We start from the raw sequence: 16,630 nt of genomic DNA, 5'->3' as shown, positions 1-16,630 counted from the left end.
CATCTTCAACTCTCGATACCAGAGTTGCTTACACAAGCGGCCAGCCTCAAAAACGTGCTCGTGCACGATTCCCCCATAGGAAACAATGGGGCTGTTTGAGCTGAAAAAAAACCTAACACCTGCAAAAAAGCCGCGTTCGGCTCCTAACGCAGCCCCATTGCTTGCTATGGGGAAACACTTCCTACGTCTGCACCTAACACCCTAACATGTACCCCGAGTCTAAACACCCCTAGCCTTACACTTATTAACCCCTAATCTGCCGCCCCCGCTATCGCTGACCCCTGCATATTATTTTTAACCCCTAATCTGCCGCTCCGTAAACCGCCGCTACTTACATTATCCTTATGTACCCCTAATCTGCCCCCCACAACGTCACCTCCACCTGCCTACACTTATTAACCCCTAATCTGCCGAGTGGACCTGAGGGCTACTATAATAAAGTTATTAACCCCTAATCCGCATCACTAACCCTATAATAAATAGTATTAACCCCTAATCTGCCCTCCCTAACATTGCCGACACCTAACTTCAAACATTAACCCCTAATCTGCCGACCGGAGCTCACCGCTACTATAATAAATGTATTAACCCCTAAAGCTAAGTCTAACACTAACACCCCCCTAACTTAAATATAATTTTAATCTAACGAAATTAATTAACTCTTATTAAATAAATTATTCCTATTTAAAGCTAAATACTTACCTGTAAAATAAACCCTAATATAGCTACAATATAACGAATAATTACATTGTAGCTATTTTAGGATTAATATTTATTTTACAGGCAACTTTGTAATTATTTTAACCAGGTACAATAGCTATTTAATAGTTAAGAACTATTTAATAGCTAAAATAGTTAAAATAATTACAAATTTACTTGTAAAATAAATCCTAACCTAAGTTACAATTAAACCTACCACTACACTATCAATAAATTCATTAAATAAAATACCTACAATTATCTACAATTAAACCTAACACTACACTATCAATAAATAAATTAAATACAATACCTACAAATAACTACAATGAAATAAACTAAACTATCTAAAGTACAAAAAATAAAAAAGAACTAAGTTACAAAAAATAAAAAAATATTTACAAACATAAGAAAAATATTACAACAATTTTAAACTAATTACACCTACTCTAAGCCCCCTAATAAAATAACAAAGACCCCCAAAATAACAAAATGCCCTATCCTATTCTAAATTACTACATTTCAAAGCTCTTTTACCTTACCAGCCCTGAACAGGGCCCTTTGCGGTGCATGCCCCAAGAAATTCAGCTCTTTTGCCTGTAAAAAAAAACATACAATACCCCCCCCCCAACATTACAACCCACCACCCACATACCCCTAATCTAACCCAAACCCCCCTTAAATAAACCTAACACTAAGCCCCTGAAGATCTTCCTACCTTGTCTTCACCCTACCAGGTTCACCGATCCATCCTGAAGAGCTCCTCCGATGTCCTGATCCAAGCCCAAGCGGGGGGCTGAAGAGGTCCATGATCCGGCTGAAGTCTTCATCCAAGCGGGAGCTGAAGAGGTCCATGATCCGGATGAAGTCTTCATCCAAGCGGGAGCTGAAGAGGTCCATGATCCGGATGAAGTCTTCTATCAACGGCATCTTCAATCTTCTTTCTTCCGGATCCATCTTGCAGACCTCCGACGTGGAACATCCTCTTCTCCCGACGCCTACTAGCCGAATGACGGTTCCTTTAAGAGACGTCATCCAAGATGGCGTCCCTCGAATTCCGATTGGCTGATAGGATTCTATCAGTCAATCGGAATTAAGGTAGGAATATTCTGATTGGCTGATGGAATCAGCCAATCAGAATCAAGATCAATCCGATTGGCTGATCCAATCAGCCAATCAGATTGAGCTTGCATTCTATTGGCTGATCGGAACAGCCAATAGAATGCAAGCTCAATCCGATTGGCTGATCGAATCATTTATTTATTTTATTTTATTTAAGGGGGGTTTGGGTTAGATTAGGGGTATGTGGGTGGTGGGTTGTAATGTTGGGGGGGTATTGTATGTTTTTTTTTTACAGGCAAAAGAGCTGAATTTCTTGGGGCATGCCCCGCAAAGGGCCCTGTTCAGGGCTGGTAAGGTAAAAGAGCTTTGAAATGTAGTAATTTAGAATAGGGTAGGGCATTTTGTTATTTTGGGGGTCTTTGTTATTTTATTAGGGGGCTTAGAGTAGGTGTAATTAGTTTAAAATTGTTGTAATATTTTTCTTATGTTTGTAAATATTTTTTTATTTTTTTTAACTTAGTTCTTTTTTATTTTTTGTACTTTAGATAGTTTATTTCATTGTAGTTATTTGTAGGTATTGTATTTAATTTATTTATTGATAGTGTAGTGTTAGGTTTAATTGTAGATAATTGTAGGTATTTTATTTAATTAATTTATTGATAGTGTAGTGGTAGGTTTAATTGTAGATAATTATAGGCATTTTATTTAATTAATTTATTGATAGTGTAGTGGTAGGTTTAATTGTAACTTAGGTTAGGATTTATTTTACAGGTAAATTTGTAATTATTTTAACTATTTTAGCTATTAAATAGTTCTTAACTATTAAATAGCTATTGTACCTGGTTAAAATAATTACAAAGTTGCCTGTAAAATAAATATTAATCCTAAAATAGCTACAATGTAATTATTCGTTATATTGTAGCTATATTAGGGTTTATTTTACAGGTAAGTATTTAGCTTTAAATAGGAATAATTTATTTAATAAGAGTTAATTAATTTTGTTAGATTAAAATTATATTTAACTTAGGGGGGTGTTAGTGTTAGGGTTAGACTTAGCTTTAGGGGTTAATACATTTATTAGAATAGCGGTGAGCTCCGGTCAGCAGATTAGGGGTTAATAATTGAAGTTAGGTGTTGGCGATGTTAGGGAGGGCAGATTAGGGGTTAATACTATTTATTATAGGGTTAGTGATGCGGATTAGGGGTTAATAACTTTATTATAGTAGCCCTCAGGTCCGCTCGGCAGATTAGGGGTTAATAAGTGTAGGCAGGTGGAGGCGACATTGTGGGGGGCAGATTAGGGGTTAATAAATATAATATAGGGGTCGGCGGTGTTAGGGGCAGCAGATTAGGGGTACATAGCTATAATGTAGGTGGCGGCGCTTTGCGGTCGGCAGATTAGGGGTTAATTATTGTAGGTAGCTGGCGGCGACGTTGTGGGGGGCAGATTAGGGGTTAATTAATATAATACAGGGGTCGGCGGTGTTAGGGGCAGCAGATTAGGGGTACATAAGTATAACGTAGGTGGCGGTCGGCAGATTAGGGGTTAAAAAATTTAATCGAGTGGCGGTGATGTGGGGGGGGGCCTCAGTTTAGGGGTACATAGGTAGTTTATGGGTGTTAGTGTACTTTAGAGTACAGTAGTTAAGAGCTTTATGAACCGGCGTTAGCCCAGAAAGCTCTTAACTACTGACTTTTTTTCCTGCGGCTGGAGTTTTGTCGTTAGATGTCTAACGCTCACTTCAGCCACGATTCTAAATACCGGAGTTAGAAAGATCCCATTGAAAAGATAGGATACGCAATTGACGTAAGGGGATCTGCGGTATGGAAAAGTCGCGGCTGAAAAGTGAGCGTTAGACCCTATTTTGAGTGACTCCAAATACCGGAGTTAGCCTAAAACCAGCGTTAGGAGCCTCTAACGCTGGTTTTCACGGCTAACGCCAAATTTCAAATCTAGGCCTTAGTCTGAGAGTATAACATTTTATGCAGATGTAAAAATCTTAGATAAAATGCCTCCTTGCATCTGGAAAGTCCTTGCAAAAAGGGGCTGTAAACTGGAATGTAATATATATATATATATATATATATATATATATATATATATATATTAATTAAAAAATGCATATCTGCCAAAAGGGCACCTACCATTTATCTATTGAGGAGGTAACATTTCTGCATGGTTTTAAATATAGAATTTCTACAGCATTGTCAAATAATCATAAATACACTGCTGCTAAAAAAAATGTGTTTTATGGACCCCTGGCCCCACCATACAAATACTACCACACTGAAGTTACAATCCGAAATTGCACAAAGAAATAAAAAACATTTACTAAGTAAGTCCTACCTCCTCTGCCAATTAAAGTGATCTGCCTTCTTACTCAGGCACACACTGTACAAAGTGCCAAGTCTGTCTCACACTGTTCATTGTGGCTTAATGCACACTCAGAAATCCTCTCAAATGCTAATACTTTACTCCTTGTAATAACATTTCCCATGCTCAATTAGCACTCTGCTGTAGTACCGATGGGTGCATACCAAAATGTAAAATTTTTTTTTTTTAGTTCTTGCCTCATGGGGCCCCCCTGGCCCATTGGGCCCCTGACAGGAGTCACCCCTGTCACCCCCTGATGGCGGCCCTGTTCGTAGGATCTTAAAACATTTCCAAGTAAGACAAATAAATCTAAATAAAGCATATGTCTACAATCAACACGCCAATTATTGGAAATTATTTACATGAGATTTGTATAGCCAGTAAGATTAAACAAATGATGGATCAAAAAACTAAATACTTAAATAGTGTATAACTACACATCATATAAGAAAAAGGAATGTTAATAAAACAGTGAATAATCTACATAGTTATTTATCCCTTTCTGAGCCAGTGTGTCTAACTGATGTATTAATTGGGTTTCTCTTTTAAGTAATTCTTCATCCCTATTACCACCCCTTCTAAGAGGGGGGATCCTGTCAATCACCATGGCTCACAACATAGCTACAGTGTGACCCATTTCTAAAAAGTGCCTGTCTACTGGTTGATCACATCTTTTTTCTTTTAATGCTGACCTAATTGCACTCTTATGATTGGCTAATCTCTCCTTAAAGGTGGTAATTTCTTTTCCAATATAAAATTTTCCACACGGACAGGTAAGGAAATACACAACATAATCTGATGTATGGGCAAGCCTGTGTTTGATAATATATTATTTAGATGTACTGTATGTGGATGACAAAATATGTATCCAGAAAATAAGGTGTTGCATGTCACACAGTTACCACATTTATAACAACCTGTCTTAGCTTTCGTAACCATGCATTTTGTTCTTGGGTAATATCATGTTAAACCAACATGGTTCTTAGACTGTGTCCTTTTCTATATACCATTCTAGGTGGTTTAGTATTTTTGAAAGGTAACGTGGGGTCATTGGATTCTAAATGCCAGTAATTAGTCAGGGCCTTTTTAACTAGATTCCTAGCTGGTGTATAGGTAGTAACAAAGTTCAAGTTAATGTTACTCTCTTGTTTTGGTTTCATTTGATAAATAATAAGTGTAGTTTGCTCAAGATCCGTAATTTCTGCCAATACCATATCTATGTCCTTAACTGTATAACCCCTAGACAAGAATCTACTTCTCATAACTTGATATTGAAGCTCTCAATCATTTGGTTTTGTATTGTACGTATAACTCTCAGCAACTGGGATTTAAGAATCCCTCTCTTAAGTTGGGGCGGGTGGTAACATTGATATTTCAAGAGAGTATTTCTATCTGTTGGTTTGCAGTATTATTTGGTGCATAATACGCTCTGATTCTCCTGGGTTTATTTATATTTAGAGTTCTAAAAAATGGAGTTCAGTGTCACTACTTTCTATTTTAAATTAGACATTATATTGATTTAAATTTAATTTGGTATACCATTGTTACAACTCTAACATAGTACCTCCCCATACTATAAACACATAATTGATGTATCTTCGGTACATTATTATATTTGGATTAGTTTGATTATATATATACTTATTTTCATACCATGCCATAAAAATGTTGGCATAGGATGGAGCCATGGGAGACCCCATGGCTGTACCAACAACTGTAAGTAAAATATATTTTCAGACTGAAAATAGTTATGAAGCAAACACATATGCAGCAGATCCAGTATAAATTCAACAGGGGGACACAGCTATTAAGCCCTCCTTTACTGCCGTGATCTATAAGTCATGAGGAATAATAGTATACAAGCTTGTTACATCCAAACTGACCAAAATTATTTGGTCAGGAAACTAACGCCTAGATTTAGAGTTTTGTGGCTAAAGGGGTGCATTAGCTACGCGTGTTTTTTTCCCCCCGCACCTTTTAAATAACGCTGGTATTGAGAGTTCTCTGAAGGGCTACGTTAGGCTCCAAAAAGGGAGCGTACAGGCATATTTACCGCCACTTCAACTCTCAATACCAGCGTTGCTGGAAAAACGTGCTCGTGCACGATATCCCCATAGGAAACAATGGGGCAGTTTGGGCTGAAAAAAAACCTAACACCTGCAAAAATGCAACCTTCAGCTCCTAACGCAGCCCCATTGTTTCCTATGGGGAAACATTTTCTAAGTCTGCACCTAACACTCTAACATGAACCCCGAGTCTAAAAATCGCTAACCTTACACTTATTAACCCCTAATCTGCCACCCCCACTATCGCTGACCCCTGCATTATATTATTAACCCCTAATCTTTCGCTCCGTACACCGCTGCAACCTACATTATATCTATGTACCCCTAATCTGCTGCCCCTAACATCGCTGACCCCAATATTATATTTATTAACCCCTAATCTGACGTCCCCAATGTCGCCGCTACCTACCTACACTTATTAACCCCTAATCTGACGACTGGACCTCGTAGCCACTATAATAAATGTATTAACCCCTAAACCGCCGCACGCACGCCTCGTAAACCTTATAATAAATAGTATTAACCCCTAATCTGCCCCCCTAACATCGCGACACCTAACATCCAAGATGGCGTCCCTCGAATTCCAATTGGCTGATAGGATTCTATCAGCCAATCGGAATTAAGGCAGGAAAAATCTGATTGGCTGATTGAATCAGCCAATCAGATTCAAGTTCAATCGGATTGGCTGATCCAATCAGCCAATCAGATTGAGCTCGCATTCTATTGGCTGTTCCGATCAGCCAATAGAATGCGAGCTCAATCTGATTGGCTGATTGGATCAGCCAATCCGATTGAACTTGAACCTGATTGGCTGATTCAATCAGCCAATCAGATTTTTCCTGCCTTAATTCCGATTGGCTGATAGAATCCTATCAGCCAATAGGAATTCGAGGGACGCCATCTTGGATGACATCACTTAAAGGAACCTTCATTCATCGGTAGTCGTCGGTAGGAAGAGGATGTTCCGCGCCGGAGGTCTTGAAGATAGAGCTGCTCCTCGTCGGATGGATGAAGATAGAAGATGCCGCTTGGATGAAGATGTCTGCCAGTCTGGATGTCCTCTTCTGCCCGGATAGGATGAAGACTTCTGCCGCTCCGGATGTCTTCTTTTGGTCCATCGGTGCTCGGCTGAGTGAAGACGACTCAAGGTAGGGAGATCTTTAGGGGAGTAGTGTTAGGTTTATTTAAGGGGGGTTTGGGTTAGAGTAGCGGTGTGTGGGTGGTGGATTGTAATGTTGGGGGGTGGTGTTGTGTTTTTTTTTTTACAGGCAAAAGAGCTGATTTCTTTGGGGCATGCCCCGCAAAAAGTCCTTTTAAGGGCTGGTAAGGTAATAGATCTGTTAACTATTTCAATTTAGATTAGGGTAGGGAATTTTTTTAATTTTGGGGGCTTTGTTATTTTATTAGGGGGTGTAATTTGCTTAAAATTATTTTAATCTTTTTTATTTTTTGTAATTTAGTCGGGGGGTTTTTGTAATTTAGTTTAGTTTATTTAATTGTAGGTAATTGTATGTAATTGTAGTTAATTGATTTAATTTATTTATTGATAGTGTAGTGTTAGGTTTAATTGTAACTTAAGTTAGGATTTATTTTACAGGTAATTTTGCAATTATTTTAACTAGGTAGATATTAAATAGTAAATAATTATTTAATAGCTATTGTACCTAGTTAAAATAAATACAAAGTTGCCTGTAAAATAAATATAAATCCTAAAATAGCTACAATATAATTATTTGTTATATTGTAGCTATATTAGGGTTTATTTTAAAGGTAAGTATTTAGCTTTAAATAGGAAGACTTTAGTTAATAATATTTAATTTATTTTGTTAGATTAAAATTATATTTAATTTAGGGGGTGTTAGGGTTAGACTTAGCTTTAGGGGTTAATACATTTATTAGAGTAGTGGCGAGGTCCGGTCGGCAGATTAGGGGTTAATACTTGAAGTTAGGTGTCGGTGATGTTAGGGAGGGCAGATTAGGGGTTAATACTATTTATTATAGGGTTTTTGAGGTGGGAGTGAGGTGGTTTAGGGGTTAATACATTTATTAGAGTAGCGGTGAGGTCCGGTCGGCAGATTAGGGGTTAATAAGTGTAGGTAAGGTAGCAGCGACATTGGGGGGGGCAGATTAGGGGTTAATAAATATTATGTAGGTGTCAGCGATGTTAGGGGCAGCAGATTAGGGGTACATAGGGATAATTTAGGTGGCGGCGGTGTGCGTTCAGCAGATTAGGGGTTACATTTTTTTATTATAGTGGAGGCGATGTGGGGGGACCTCGGTTTAGGGGTACATAGGTAGTTTATGGGTGTTAGTGTACTTTAGAGCACAGTAGTTAAGAGCTTTATAAACTGGCGTTAGCCCAGAAAGCTCTTAACTACTGACCTTTTTTCTGCGGATGGAGTCTTGTCGGTAGAGGGTCTACCGCTCACTTCAGCCAAGACTCAAAATACCAGCGTTAGGAAGATCCCATTGAAAAGATAGGATACACAAATGGCGTAAGGGGATCTGCGGTATGGAAAAGTCGCGGCTTGGAAGTGAGCGTTAAACCCTTTCCTGCCTGACTCTAAATACCAGCGGGTGGTAAAAAGCAGCGTTAGGACCCCTTAACGCTGCTTTTGACGGCTAACACAGAACTCTAAATCTAGGTGTAAGGTTATCTAAATAATTTAATCAAGCTTATAGAGTCACGTAAGTATGACATAGTATCTTGTAAATGGTAATCTATATATTGGGCCACTTTCGGAAACAGCGACCCAATTGCAGAGACTATAGGCCTCTCAGGAGGTCTTAACATATCCTTATGAACTTTGGGGACAGTATATATATATATATATATATATATATATATATATATAGATAGATATTTAGGATAATTATTACTAAGGAATCTATGGCCTAGATTTAGAGTTCGGCGGTAGCCGTCAAAACCAGCGTTAGAGGCTCCTAACGCTGGTTTTGGCCGCCCGCTGGTATTTGGAGTCAGTGATTAAAGGGTCTAACGCTCACTTTTCAGCCGCGACTTTTCCATACCGCAGATCCCCCTACGCCATTTGCGTAGCCTATCTTTTCAATGGGATCTTTCTAACGCTGGTATTTAGAGTCGTTTCTGCAGTGAGCGTTAGAGCTCTAACGACAAGATTCCAGCCGCCTGAAAAAAGCAGGAGTTAAGAGCTTTCTGGCTAACGCCGGTTCATAAAGCTCTTAACTACTGTACCCTAAAGTACACTAACACCCATAAACTACCTATGTACCCCTAAACCGAGGTCCCCCCACATCGCCGCCACTCGATTAAAATTTTTAACCCCTAATCTGCCGACCGCCACCTACGTTATACTTATGTACCCCTAATCTGCTGCCCCTAACCCCGCCGACCCCTATATTATATTTATTAACCCCTAACTTGCCCCACACAACGTCGCCGCAAGCTACTTAAAATAATTAACCCCTAATCTTCCGACCGCAAATCGCCGCCACCTACGTTATCCCTATGTACCCCTAATCTTCTGCCCCTAACATCGCCGACCCCTATGTTATATTTATTAACCCCTAATCTGCCCCCCACAACGTCGCCGACACCTACCTACACTTATTAACCCCTAATCTGCCGAGCGGACCTGAGCGCTACTATAATAAAGTTATTAACCCCTAATCCGCCTCACTAACCCTATCATAAATAGTATTAACCCCTAATCTGCCCTCCCTAACATCGCCGACACCTACCTTCAATTATTAACCCCTAATCTGCCGACCGGAGCTCACCGCTATTCTAATAAATGTATTAACCCCTAAAGCTAAGTCTAACCCTAACACTAACACCCCCCTAAGTTAAATATAATTTTTATCTAACGAAATAAATTAACTCTTATTAAATAAATGATTCCTATTTAAAGCTAAATACTTACCTGTAAAATAAATCCTAATATAGCTACAATATAAATTACATTTATATTATAGCTATTTTAGGATTAATATTTATTTTACAGGTAACTTTGTATTTATTTTAACCAGGTACAATAGCTATTAAATAGTTAAGAACTATTTAATAGTTACCTAGTTAAAATAATTACAAATTTACCTGTAAAATAAATCCTAACCTAAGATATAATTAAACCTAACACTATACTATCAATAAAATAATTAAATAAACTACCTACAATTACCTACAATTAACCTAACACTACACTATCAATAAATTAATTAAACACAATTGCTACAAATAAATACAATTAAATAAACTATCTAAAGTACAAAAAATAAAAAAGAACTAAGTTACAGAAAATAAAAAAATATTTACAAACATAAGAAAAATATTACAACAATTTTAAACTAATTACACCTACTCTAAGCCCCCTAATAAAATAACAAAGACCCCCAAAATAAAAAATTCCCTACCCTATTCTAAAATACAAAAATTACAAGCTCTTTTACCTTACCAGCCCTGAACAGGGCCCTTTGCGGGGCATGCCCCAAGAATTTCAGCTCTTTTGCCTGTAAAAAAAAACATACAATACCCCCCCCCCAACATTACAACCCACCACCCACATACCCCTAATCTAACCCAAACCCCCCTTAAATAAACCTAACACTAAGCCCCTGATGATCTTCCTACCTTGTCTTCACCATGCCAGGTTCACCGATCCGTCCTGGCTCCAAGATCTTCATCCAACCCAAGCGGGGGTTGGCGATCCATAATCCGGTGCTCCAAAGTCTTCCTCCTATCCGGCAAGAAGAGGACATCCGGACCGGCAAACATCTTCTCCAAGCGGCATCTTCTATGTTCTTCCATCCGATGACGACCGGCTCCATCTTGAAGACCTCCAGCGCGGATCCATCCTCTTCTTCCGACGACTAGACGACGAATGACGGTTCCTTTAAGGGACGTCATCCAAGATGGCGTCCCTCGAATTCCGATTGGCTGATAGGATTCTATCAGCCAATCGGAATTAAGGTAGGAATTTTCTGATTGGCTGATGGAATCAGCCAATCAGAATCAAGTTCAATCCGATTGGCTGATCCAATCAGCCAATCAGATTGAGCTCGCATTCTATTGGCTGTTCCGATCAGCCAATACAATGCGAGCTCAATCTGATTGGCTGATTGGATCAGCCAATCGGATTGAACTTGATTCTGATTGGCTGATTCCATCAGCCAATCAGAAAATTCCTACCTTAATTCCGATTGGCTGATAGAATCCTATCAGCCAATCGGAATTCGAGGGACGCCATCTTGGATGACGTCCCTTAAAGGAACCGTCATTCGTCGTCTAGTCGTCGGAAGAAGAGGATGGATCCGCGCTGGAGGTCTTCAAGATGGAGCCGGTCGTCATCGGATGGAAGAACATAGAAGATGCCGCTTGGAGAAGATGTTTGCCGGTCCGGATGTCCTCTTCTTGCCGGATAGGAGGAAGACTTTGGAGCACCGGATTATGGATTGCCAACCCCCGCTTGGGTTGGATGAAGATCTTGGAGCCAGGACGGATCGGTGAACCTGGCATGGTGAAGACAAGGTAGGAAGATCATCAGGGGCTTAGTGTTAGGTTTATTTAAGGGGGGTTTGGGTTAGATTAGGGGTATGTGGGTGGTGGGTTGTAATGTTGGGGGGGGGGTATTGTATGTTTTTTTTTACAGGCAAAAGAGCTGAAATTCTTGGGGCATGCCCCGCAAAGGGCCCTGTTCAGGGCTGGTAAGGTAAAAGAGCTTGTAATTTTTGTATTTTAGAATAGGGTAGGGAATTTTTTATTTTGGGGGTCTTTGTTATTTTATTAGGGGGCTTAGAGTAGGTGTAATTAGTTTAAAATTGTTGTAATATTTTTCTTATGTTTGTAAATATTTTTTTATTTTCTGTAACTTAGTTCTTTTTTATTTTTTGTACTTTAGATAGTTTATTTAATTGTATTTATTTGTAGCAATTGTGTTTAATTAATTTATTGATAGTGTAGTGTTAGGTTAATTGTAGGTAATTGTAGGTAGTTTATTTAATTATTTTATTGATAGGGTAGTGTTAGGTTTAATTATAACTTAGGTTAGGATTTATTTTACAGGTAAATTTGTAATTATTTTAACTAGGTAACTATTAAATAGTTCTTAACTATTTAATAGCTATTGTACCTGGTTAAAATAAATACAAAGTTACCTGTAAAATAAATATTAATCCTAAAATAGCTATAATATAAATGTAATTTATATTGTAGCTATATTAGGATTTATTTTACAGGTAAGTATTTAGCTTTAAATAGGAATCATTTATTTAATAAGAGTTAATTTATTTCGTTAGATAAAAATTATATTTAACTTAGGGAGGTGTTAGTGTTAGGGTTAGACTTAGCTTTAGGGGTTAATACATTTATTAGAATAGCGGTGAGCTCCGGTCGGCAGATTAGGGGTTAATAATTGAAGGTAGGTGTCGGCGATGTTAGGGAGGGCAGATTAGGGGTTAATACTATTTATGATAGGGTTAGTGAGGCGGATTAGGGGTTAATAACTTTATTATAGTAGCGCTCAGGTCCGGTCGGCAGATTAGGGGTTAATAAGTGTAGGTAGGTGTCGGCGACGTTGTGGGGGGCAGATTAGGGGTTAATAAATATAACATAGGGGTCGGCGATGTTAGGGCAGCAGATTAGGGGTACATAGGGATAACGTAGGTGGCGGCGGTTTACGGAGCGGCAGATTAGGGGTTAAAAGTGTAATGCAGGGGTCAGCGATAGTGGGGGCGGCAGATTAGGGGTTAATAAGTGTAAGGCTAGGGGTGTTTAGACTCGGGGTACATGTTAGAGTGTTAGGTGCAGACGTAGGAAGTGTTTCCCCATAGGAAACAATGGGGCTGCGTTAGGAGCTGAACGCTGCTTTTTTGCAGGTGTTAGGTTTTTTTTCAGCTCAAACAGCCCCATTGTTTCCTATGGGAGAATCGTGCACGAGCACGTTTTTGAGGCCGGCCGCGTCCGTAAGCAACTCTGGTATCGAGAGTTGCATTTGCGGTAAAAATGCTCTACGCTCCTTTTTTGGAGCCTAACGCAGCATTTGTTTGAACTCTCGATACCAGAGTTAAATTTATGGTGCGGCCAGAAAAAAACCCGCGGAGCGTTAACAGCCCTTTTACCGCCAAACTCCAAATCTAGCCGTAAGTATATTTTCATCAATAAATCCCTGTTGTAAAGCAACCTGTAACTATGTATCAAGTAGGGTTTTCTATTCCCTAGTAGGATTCTTTTCCAATCTTTTATACATTGTAACGTCATTTAATTGTCCTTATAGTTCTGTTTTATAATAATCCCTATCCAATAATACAATTGCTCCGCTAATTGCGACTAATTAGAGATATATAATTTTTAAGTTCCTGTAGGGCCAGCCATTCATTTTTCTCCATGTTGGATCAATTTTTATCTACTGCAATATGTTGACTCATAATTTCTCTGGTACAAATAGACATGTATGTTTTAACGTAGGGTGTGTGGTCTGAGGTTCAATTATTATTGAACAAATGGTGTAGAAGATTTTTTAAAATGATCTTTCAATTTTAGTTGTTGTTGAAACCTGTTATGGTCAACTTGATCTGTGAATTCATCATGTCTCAACCATCTAAAATATAAGAAATACAATATATTACATTATCTTTTTATTAATAATAACATTTACAAACCCTATACCTAAATCCCTATTAATTTGTATCCACAATTAGTTAATCCCAATGGGATATTCTTTAAAATGTGACACACAATGCATTCCATACAGTGACCAAATAACGAATTTCGCATTAATATAGATAGTACAATAATTGACATCAGATAACTAAAACATTGGTATGTTTTATTCCATGTAGTTAACCATATACAATTATATACAAGTACCTTAAAGTACCAATGTTACAAACTCCGCGTCTAAATCGCCATTGGAGAAAAACTGCTGTTTATCATATGTGCGGAACAGACTTTTCATCTAGCCACACATTTCTAATTGGTTAACTCATCATACGACGCGCAACAACAAGGCGTACATACAGAGTCCCGTATTTCGTGAGTAATACTCACGCACAATGTATACGTATAATCACTTAAAAGGATATAACTTTACCTTATGCTAATAACAGATATAATACGTAATAACCTGTATGAATGTCATAGCAAAAAATACGATATTCGTAGGATCTTAAAGCATTTTCAAGTAAGACAAATAAATCTAAATAAAGCATACGTCTACAATCAACACGCCAAATATTGAAGACTATTTACATGAGATTTGTATAGCCAGTAAGATTAAACAAATAGTGGATCAAAAAACGGAATACTTAAATCATGTATAACTACACATCATATAAGAAAAAGGGAACATTGTTAATAAACCAGTGAATAATCTACATAGGTATTTAACCATTTCGGAGCCAGTGTATCTAACCGATGTATCCATTGGGTTTCCCTTTTAAGTAATTCTTAATCTCTATTTCCACCCCTTCTAAGAGGGGGGATCCTGTCAATCACCATGGCTCGCAACATAGCTATAGTGTGACCCATTTCTAAAAAGTGTTTTGCTACTGGTTGATCACTTCTTCTCAGACCACACACCCTACGTGACTCTATAAGCTTGATTAAATTATTAGAGAAACTAAGTTTCCTGGCCAAATAATTTTAGTCAGTTTGGATGCAACAAGCTTGTATACTAATAATACTCATGATTTAGGGATCGCAGCAGTAAAGGAGGGCTTAATAGCTGACTCTGAATATCTATGTCCCCCTATTGAATTTATACTGGATCTGCTGCATATGCGTTTGACTCATAACTATTTTCAGTTTGAAAATATATTTTACTTACAGTTGGCTGGTACAGCCATGGGGTCTCCCATGGCTCCATCATATGCCAACCATTTTATGGCATGGTATGAAAATAAGTATATATATATATATATGTAATAAAAATAATCAGAATATACTGATGTACCGAAGATACAGCGATGATGTGTTTATTTTATTGGGGAGAGGTACTATGTTAGAGTTGTAACAATGGTATACTAAATTAAATTTAAATCAATCTAATGTCCAATTTAAAATGGAAAGTAGTGACACTGAACTCCATTTTTTAGATCTCTCTATATATAAACAAACCCAGGAGAAACAGAGCATAATATGCACCAAATTATACTCCGAACCAACAGATAGAAATGCTCTATTGAAATATCAAAGTTACCATCTGCCCCAACTTAAGAGAGGGATTCTTAAATCCCAGTTACTGAGAGTTATACGTAACAATACAGAACCAAATGATAGAGAGCTTCAATATCAAATTATGAGAACTAGATTCTTGTCTAGGGGTTAGAGCTAAGGACATAGATACGGTATCGGCAGAAATTACGGATCTTGATCAAACTACACTTATTTATCAAATGAAACCAAAACAGGAGAATAACATTAACTTGAACTTTGTTACTACCTATACACCATCTAGCAATCTAGTTAAAAAGGCCCTGACTAAGAACTGGCATTTAATATCTAATGACCCCACGTTACCTTTCAAAAATACTAAACCACCTAGAATGGTATATAGAAAAGGACACAGTCTAAGAACCATGTTAGTTAAACATGATATTACCCAAGAACAAAATACATGGTTACCGAAAGCTAAGACAGGTTGTTATAAATGTGGGAACTGTGTGGCACGTAACAACTTCACACATAGATTACAAGTTTTGCGTTATAGAGGGTGCAAAATGAATGCAACAAAAGTTGCGTTATTTCACCTTCTATAGCGCTGCCATTACAAGTTTTGAAACAGCCGGCTTGTGCGTGCGATATGGTGCTTTTAAGCTCCATACCGCACAAAAAACAAGCGCTGTTTTGACGTGCTCGTGCACGCTTTCCCCATAGACATCAATGAGGAGAGCGGGTCAGAAAAAAAGCCTAACACCTGCAATCCCAGAATGAAAAGCTTCGTAACGCAGCCCCATTGATGTATATGGGGAAAAAAAAGTAACGTTTAAACCTAACACCCTGACATAAACCCCACGTCTAAACAACCCTAATCTGCCCCCCGCCGACATCACCGCCACCTACATAATGTTATTAGCCCCTAATCTGCCGCCCCCGATATCGCCGCCACCTAAATAAAACTATTAACTTCTAATCTGCCGCTCCCGATATCGCCGCCACTATACTAAAGTTATTAACCCCTATTCCCCTGCAACCCAACATCGTCCACACTATAATAAATCTATTAACCCCTATTCCGCTGCTCCCCGACATCGCCTCAACTAAATAAAGTTATTAACCCCCAAACATATGGCCTCCCACATCACTACCACTAAATAAATATATTAACCCCTAAACTGCCAGCCCCCACATAGCAAAAATCTAAATTAAACTATTAACCCCTACACCTACCCTAAACCTAACATAACCCTAACATCCCCTAACTTTAACATAATTACTAAATAATACCTATTTAAA

The sequence above is a fragment of the Bombina bombina genome, chromosome 4, assembly GCF_027579735.1.
Source record: "Bombina bombina isolate aBomBom1 chromosome 4, aBomBom1.pri, whole genome shotgun sequence".
Taxonomy (NCBI): Eukaryota; Metazoa; Chordata; class Amphibia; order Anura; family Bombinatoridae; genus Bombina; species Bombina bombina.
The sequence above is the reverse complement of the archived record's forward strand: the minus strand, read 5'-3'. Positions refer to the sequence as shown.